General features: G+C 36.0%; 1 pseudogene; it reads right to left on the bottom strand.

Moving 5' to 3' along the window:
- Positions 1-960: 960 nt before the first annotated feature.
- Positions 961-1061, bottom strand: LOC140327879 (U6 spliceosomal RNA; annotated as a pseudogene).
- Positions 1062-8705: the final 7644 nt, after the last annotated feature.

Here is an 8705-nt window from a genome sequence, read left to right on the forward strand (position 1 = left end):
ATATATATATATATATATATATATATATTTGCTGCTACCTTCTTCATCTGAAAACATAGAAATTGTTTCATTGAAGATGAATACAATTCAGTTTGCCAAATTGAATTTGCATAGTTGTTAAAGGTATCCCTAAACTAAAACTTTTCACGTTTCACTTGAAGGTCTAATCTACCTTTACACCCTTCTCTTTACATGACACCCTTCTTGTTACCAACATACATCCAGAATTAGGAAAAGGACCTTGGTCTGTCATTGTCCTTGTAGGACTAGGCGAGTATTTGGTCAGCCAATGCAAGCAAGCTAATTTACATAATCACTTTGGAAAACTCTTATAGGGGCTTTTCCAATGCTCCATAATATTCTTCATTTTGTTTTCGGGGTTGATATTTCTTAAGGTGTGAGCCTTGTTTTTTGCAACAGTATTGTGAGCCCAAGCTGGTGTGATGATGCAACCCCATGTGGTAAATTCTGCATAGCCTAGGCTCACAGAAAGTGGATTAAAATACTCTGAGAGTTAACCAGGAAGATGACTGGAGTTGGACCATAGAGCATAGAGATTAGTCTGGTTGGGGAAGGGAGTTGGTCCAGCACCGGAAACCAGGTTTGTATTGCAGTGAACGCTGAAATGTTTTAGATATATGAACTAGGTCTGTGCTACTTTTTTAAAAATGTTTTTCTTTTATAAAAACTGGAGTCAGAAAAGTCAAAAACTCATATTTATATCAGTAAAGCATGAGCTCTGTTTAGTTGCTATGAGCTGAATTTTGTAGAATCACATTATTTATACATTGTGTGAACAAGCCAAAAGACCAAATTGCTTTTCATGGTCTGTAAACAATCCCCCACTCTCTTCATGACAACTTCTCATGTATTATTCTCATATAAGTCTAGTTAATATCATAGATTGAAATAGATGTAACCAAAGGAATGTTACCCTATTTCATATTGGTAAATAAAAATAAAATTATGGAAGGCTTTATAAATGTACTTATCATTCTTGTACAGGGTCTATGCTAACCTTGTACTGTTACAGTTTTAGTATATGTGCTGGCTTATAAAACCCAAAACATTTTTTTGCCCATGAGAAGGTCAATCAAATGCATTACTTTGTTCATAGTGTGGAATATAGATCCAGAATAGACCTAAATTATATATCAAATGTGTGACTATTTTCATCATGTCTGTATGCTGCTATGACCTTGGACATTGCCAATTTTGACAAAAATATAATTGTAAGTCTGATCAATTAGTAGAAACAAAATTTTCAGTCTAATCCACCCCATGCTTTATCCATGCCCAAGACAGCTGACCCCTCTGCCTTTCCACCTTAAACCTTTGTAGTAATGTATATATTGTCAAGTAAATTAAGCTGCAGCAAAATATATGATGAATTACACTCCGGGGATGTGTTGCTTTACTGTGTGTAGCTTTGAAATTGGCCCTGTTTGAAAATGATCGGCTCTGCTCAATATGACCTCTTCTGTTCAGCATTGTGTTATAATCTAAAATTATAAAGGTTATTCCTGGCCATTGATTGTTCACCTCTCTGTGAGAGATCAAATCTCAGTTTCATGTTCAGTATTATGTGTCTGAATTTGCTTGAATAAGAGTACCACTTCCCTTCCCTCTTCCCTTAAACTCTCTGTTCATCTGAGTATATCTATTTCTGTTGTGAATGACAATAGTGGTTTGGGCTCCGGTTGGAGCTGTATGTAAGCTTACAATGTTTGGAGTTGAATGAGGAGTAATATGTAGATTTGCGTTTGGATGGGGAGGAAAAGAAGGAGAAGACGAGCGGGTAAAAATCTGCCTATTGTATGTGGGAGTTCTAGTTATATAGATATATATAACTAAGGCATAAGTGTGCTGTTAATACAGCAAGTAGTCCCAGGTTCTATTTAGCCCTCTCTGAATTTTTGCAACAGTGTGTTAGATATGGTACACAATGTGTCCTATGTCTATCAGAATCCTTGCACCAGAGTATTTCCGAGGGGGTGCTGAGAAACTCCTGAATTTGCCCCCTTCCAGATGAAATAGAAAATTGAGTGTGGGGGCATATGACAGCCTAATATCTTCATCTCTCTATATCAGATCTTTGCGATTCCTAAAACTGTTTTTTCTTTTAGTGAGAAGCTGTGATGGCAGAGGCACAAGCAAGTTTCAGGGAAAGAACTTCTCAGCACCTCCTCGTAAGATGCTATAATGCAACCAAGGCAGATGAAGACATTTATGAATAACTTTATTGTATTAAATGATAAAAATGGCCAAGTAAACCGCGTTTCGCAAGTTATCCGCTTCTTCAGGCTAGAATTCAGACACAACGCTTGTATGTCACGCGCTGCAACATAAACATTATTGATAAACTATACGTCATTGTAGATTTTTGAGTTGCACCCTAATAATACATTAAAAAAAGAATTAACTTGTATATAAAATATAAAATAGTTTTTTTAACTGAATTTGTATTATAAGTTTCCATTGTTTGATTACATCCTAACTAAATCAAAAAACGTTTGTAATCTAATATAATCTTATCGGTCCCTCACCCTATCTCACTGTGGTGATGTGTAAGAAGCAATTTCTATGTCCTTTGGACCTTAAAAGCTGCCCTTTGACCTCAATGGTCTATAAATGCATGAAAACTGCAGGAAAAGCAGAATGATCAGGGGCATTCTCTATTCAATTATAATGTATACCACAGCCAATAATAATAAGCTTTGATTCAATCAGCCTATAAATAAATTAGTGCAGAAGATAAGCCCAATGCCTGATTAATTGCAATAGGTTTTAGCACTTTATTTTAAATTTTGTTAGTCACTGAATCGCAACTCCAGATAAATACATCATCATTACCATTTTTCAGTAATAATGTTGCAAATTACGGGGCGTGAAATGTCAAACAGAGTGAAAAAGATGACATGATTTCTTACGCCAATCACGCCTCTGCAGCTTATCATCCCCCTCCTCTCTCTCCGGTTTAACTGTAGTGATAATTCAGTGCCCTCTCGCTCTTTCTTTATAAGTAGTTCTGGCCTTGAACAGCTCTGCGTAAGATCGATACAGCACTGGGGTCCCCTATATCTCCTGCTTTAAGTGCCTCTCTGTTCTTTAATGCTCTCACTGATAAACGGCCACATGGATCAGCGTTTATCTCCTGTTCCAAAACCTTCTTTTAACCGCTGCTTACTGTCCCCTGATAATCTAGCATTTTATTGTTAATCGCACCTGTAAATTTACTGATCTTGGCCTGTGGGTCGAGATATGAGAAATGATGTGAGTTAACAGAAAAAAAGGAAGAAAAAAGTCTAAATCACAACTGTTCAACAGTATCTCAGTGTAGCTGTTTCTGTTCTCTGAAACATAGCAGAACACTTGTGATTGAAGAAATGTTTGCAACAGGTTGAGAATAAAATGAAGGTTAATTATTTTATTCTATGAATACCTTTTTGGTATTGTATATGTAAACATAAAGCTAAACTGATTGGTTTTTCAGTTGGTTATCAAATAAAAGATAAAAATTCTCTTTATATAAATACATGATTGGCGGGTATTCGATAGCATAGCAAGAATGGCTCAGAAGGGCTCTTGGAGGGGGGATCTGGCTAACGACCGGGAACAAGAAAAGCATGAGAGTAAGTCGCAAGAGTGTGCAGAAAGAGATAACCAAAAGCCTTGCACAGACATCTGATGGACATTAGCAGATTGTTCAATGGATGGAAGAGGGCTGATCCCTCATCTCCCACTGATAACAGTAGAGAAGTACATGTTGAGACCTGTTAACAAGCATGTATATTAAAATATCTAGAAGACATGCAAAAGACTAGCTGTGAGCTGAAACAAAGCACAAAGCAGTTTAATTTAGAGCTTGACGATACAACACTGGGTGCATAAATGACCAAAAGTTCAGACAACATTAGTTTTTTTTGAGGGTGTAGGCTTTGTGTAAGCTTTGATCAAAGAAACAATACACTTCTCTACCATCCTAAAGATGAACAGAGGAGAGTATATGGAATGAAATCATAATTAGCCTGGCAGGAACTGCAAATGCACCCCTTCCCAACTGGCTGAAAGACAAGTTTTGAGGTTTTACAGAACCTGGTAAAGTAAATGTTTCACAAATGTTTAATACATGTCTACTGTACATGTTGCTGTTTAGACTAGTGAAGCCCCCTCAACTTTAGGAAAGTGAGCCTTGGCTTCTGGAAACATGTATAGGATGTACAGATAATTTAAAACTATCCGTCCTGGAGCAGACTAACAATTTGAAGTGCTGACATTAATTGCCTTCCAACACTCCCTCCTTTTGTTGTCTTTTACCGGTCTCCCCCATTTTTTGTTTCTTTTACCGGTTGTCACCACTTTATTGGTGTTTTTTGAACCTCCCCAGCTGACATTGGTTAAGATTTAAGTCCTATTGTAAAGTAGACCATCACAAAGTTATGGTTATTTGTTTGGAAAAAAAGTTTGGTTGGATACCATGTTGGTTTAGATCCCCTATGGCCTTGCCCTCTCCACAAATAGACTATAATCTGAGGTGTTTTTTGGAAGGGGCCAGGGACATGATTAAAGATCAGGAGTATAGTTAAGAAGGACTATGGTTGTCATATTTACATTCTAGTGCTTGTGTCAGCTAGGCTTAAGGACTCAAGTAGAAAGCTTCTTCTTTGGACTACAATTCTGCATTCCATTGATTCAACTGGTTTCTAAAAAAGAAATTTTACTGCAATAAAAAAACTGATGCATCCCGAGCCTGATGAGCATTAGAACTGAATGGTTGCTAGGGGTAGTTGTCTTACTTTTCTTTGCTCCAGTTTTTATAATAGAAGCCTTACAAGCTGGGTAATGAACTCTCAGAACATTTCAGAATACTACTAGGAAATCTTATGTGATCATAAAAGATGAATGATATTGGTTTGGACAAAGCATAACAGTAGATGCAAACACAATAACATAGTCCCAATGGTGGAGAATTCTAAGGGAAATAGACTGGGCTGCATTACATCCCCAGGACCCTGACTTCACACCATCGTAGAAATAACAATTAATTCTAGAATGTCAATTCCACAGGGGAATACATTAGGCTTACATGGAAGAAATTTGGGTCATATAAACTAGTCATCTGTGGTTTGCAAATAAATCTACAACAGAATATATAAAAGACACTAATATAGTGAAATGCTTTAGAATACTCTTCTATGTTTTGATCTTAAAAAGTATTTAAAGGGTCTGCTAGTGTTGTCCTCTTTTAAACACACTAGAGGATTGGTTGTGAAGCAATGGCTTTATTTATAAATTACTGACCCAGAACAAATATGACAATTGGAAAAACCAAGAAAAGTCAGAAATGCTGATCTGCATACTTTGAATACTCAACAGGGAAAACTGACAAAACTTTCAGAAGAGGGGGTCACCATGTTTGTTTCAGAGCTGAATTTTTAAATTACACGTTAAATACTGTATAGTCAGCCTGGTGACCAGGATTTTCTCAAGTACAATAAAGAAAAGGCTATCCCTCTTTCCCTTAGATTATGACTAGCCACTGTGGTTACCATCCATTCCTTAATGCAAATCCGCTACAACACCTTAAAGCTTAATAGATTCCATTAGTGTATTGCAATTTTCAAGTCATACCACGGATTCTAAGTTGAATTGAGGTCGAGGCTTTCACTAAGACATTCCAGGACATTTATTGTTTTCCTACAAAACAATTTAAGTGGTATGTTTAGGCTCATTGTTCTGCTGGATGGTGAACCTATATCCCAGTATCCAATTGCTCATTTTTGGTGTCCATCTTGCCTTCATTCCTTTTTAAATTTCCTGCCCTTGGCAAATCCTTGACCATGATTTTGCTACCACCATGCTTCATTATGGGAATTGTGTTCTTGGGTTGATTGAAGTACTGTGTTTGTATCACATATGGTGTATTGTATTATGGCCATAACATTCGGTTTTAGTCTCATTCTTACACTCTTAAACAAAGCTATTCTATGTGGAGTATATTGTTTAAGGTGGTCCTTTAGAGGTGTAGATATTCCCTTTTCTGCTTTGGATCTTTGCAGCTCCTATGGTGTGATACCTGGTGCCTTTGTTGCATCTCTAATAAATGCCTAGTGTGTGAGTTTTGGTGGATGACCTTAGTGAGTTTGTAGTGATGGTGCTATATTATTTCAATTTTACTATAAAAGGTGCTCCATGGGTTATTGGAAGTTTGTGATTTTTTTCTTATAACCCAAACCTGGTATTTACTTCTCCACAATTATCTGACCCATTTAAAGTGCTCCTTGGTCATAACATTGCTTGATTATAGATAAGTCAGGGTCTATTTACTGTATGGATATAGACATCATGTGGCAATTTGACTGTGAACATGTGGAACCTAATCAACTAATTATGTGGAGTTAGTTGGTTAGTCCAAAGATTTTTAAGGTTTTGATGAGCCCACATGTATTCAGAACGTTTAGTTTTTTTTTAAATTAACACATAGTATTTTATTTATTTTTATTCCACGACAGTTAGTTACATGACTGATGGACTTTTTAAGGTGTTGCATATTATGTTGGCGCTGTATAAATACAAGATAATAATAACTATATGTTATTAATATTTATATAGGTAGTACATTTTCATTCAGACTACTGTTAAGTCTATTTCATAAAATCCAAATGAAAATACATTTTTATTTCAGATTATAATGCAACAAAACAGGAAAAACACTAAAGGGATGAATCATTTTGAACGGCGCTGTATATGGGTATATATTTGCTCTGAGAAATTCCTTCCCTCAGCAGTTTATTGAGCAACAGTAATTGCAATGAATTACAGGTAGCCAGTAATAAGGATTGGGGGAATCTTTAGAGCACTTCATATCCTTATTGCCTGTGGCTACATTTCTTGCTCTGTTCTGAATATCTACGAGTTGCCACCTCATTATGTTGTATAGGGGTGAGGCTACAACTGTAAACACCCAAATTTATAATACACAGTAAAGAATCATGTTGCTATGTATTAATTCTTAATGTGAGTAACTTTCTATTCCCTTTCAGTTTTCAGGAATAGGTGTTAGGTGTTGGGATAACATGTATATGCTTCTCTTCTGAGTTAAGTATTAAAGATTCAGTATTAGGAAGATTCAGTGTTGGGGTGTTGCTCTATTTTCATAACCTGGGTTGTAGTCTACTTTCACTTGTTTTTAACCTCAAATCTTTATCAAGAATTACATCTCTGGGTTCCAGGCACTAAACATCTTATTGTCAATTGTACATGCTATAGTTCCCCTTTTAAGCACAAGTGGTTATTTATTTGTGATCATTTCATAAAGCACTAAATAAAGTAGTAAATAGAAGTGTATTTATGTACACTAAATATAGTACAAGTCTGACAATATAAATGGTACAAAATCTTGGCAGAATAGTTTCCAGGACCCAAAGTCTATCTACGTTAGAGATGATCAGAAAAACCTTTCTATCCATACCTCTTATTCAAAAGTATTAATTAGGGGAAGTAGGAAAAGACATGTGAATATGAAGAGTTTAAAGGTCTTTATGGCAAAGAGCTGTGCATCCTGGTTTGTATTATTGTGCTTGCTCCACCCTACAATTCAATGTAAATGTTATCCTGAATCTCATAAATCTTCATCAATATTAGGCCTAGCCCTGGATACTAATGACTTACTTTTATAGGTTAAATCAACAGACATTCCTACAAAAATCTGACCATTTCTTGATTTTTCTTGATTTTCAACTTTTTTTTGGCTTGGCAATGTTCTTGTTTCAGTTAAACAGTGATGTAAACATTTAGTACATTCAGTTCTGTGGTATACTGTAAAGGTATCATATCTCAGGGGTTTACTCATTAAAAAAAATAGGTTCAATTAAATCTGCTAGTAGGGAGAGGGGTGGCAATCAGAAGTGCTTAGTATATATATTTTTTGGATGTTTGGAATCCTTGACCCTCAAGGAAATGCACAATAAGCTATTTTTTTTCAGTAAAGCAGTTCTGGATAGAGAGCACAGGCATTTTTGTGGCTAAAACAGCCTGCTGGCAAAAGAGAAAAAAAAAATACAAGTTTTAAATGATAATTTTACCATCTTGTCATTATTTCAGGTATTCAGTACAATTTATGTACTACTAAAGGTGGCTTTGACAGAACTGTCCTATCTCCAAACCATACCTCTTTGATTTACTCAGGCTCTTAAGTACTTTCTTTCATTATTATTTAATAGTATTCGTATAGCACTGACATATTACATATTACGCAGCGCTTGTCATAGTCTTGTCATTAACTGTCCCTCAAAGGGGCTCACAATCTAATGTCACTACCATAGTCATATATCTTTAATACATTCTAAGGTCAATTTGGAGGAAGCCAAATAACCTAACGGCATGTTTTTGAAGCCCTATTCATTTTTTAGGAACTGGGGCTAGCTTTTCAAATGACAAAGCTCTACCTATGGCCTACCTATCGAGATAATATAAACAAAATAATGAGCCTTTTCCAGCCTTCCTTACTAATTTTTATGACGCTTTGCAGACTAAACGACTTCCATCTTCTATGAGAGTAGCCTCTATAGTAGCTCTACCCAAAATGGAAAAAAACATTTAGTAATGGCTGATTTTTATCACCTAACATCACTACAAACCTCAGGTATTGAGATTTGGGCTAGAGGATTGGCCACCAGAATGGCAACAGAATTAAGAACTATAGC

Source organism: Pyxicephalus adspersus, chromosome 3 (assembly GCF_032062135.1).
Source record: "Pyxicephalus adspersus chromosome 3, UCB_Pads_2.0, whole genome shotgun sequence".
NCBI classification, from domain to species: Eukaryota; Metazoa; Chordata; class Amphibia; order Anura; family Pyxicephalidae; genus Pyxicephalus; species Pyxicephalus adspersus.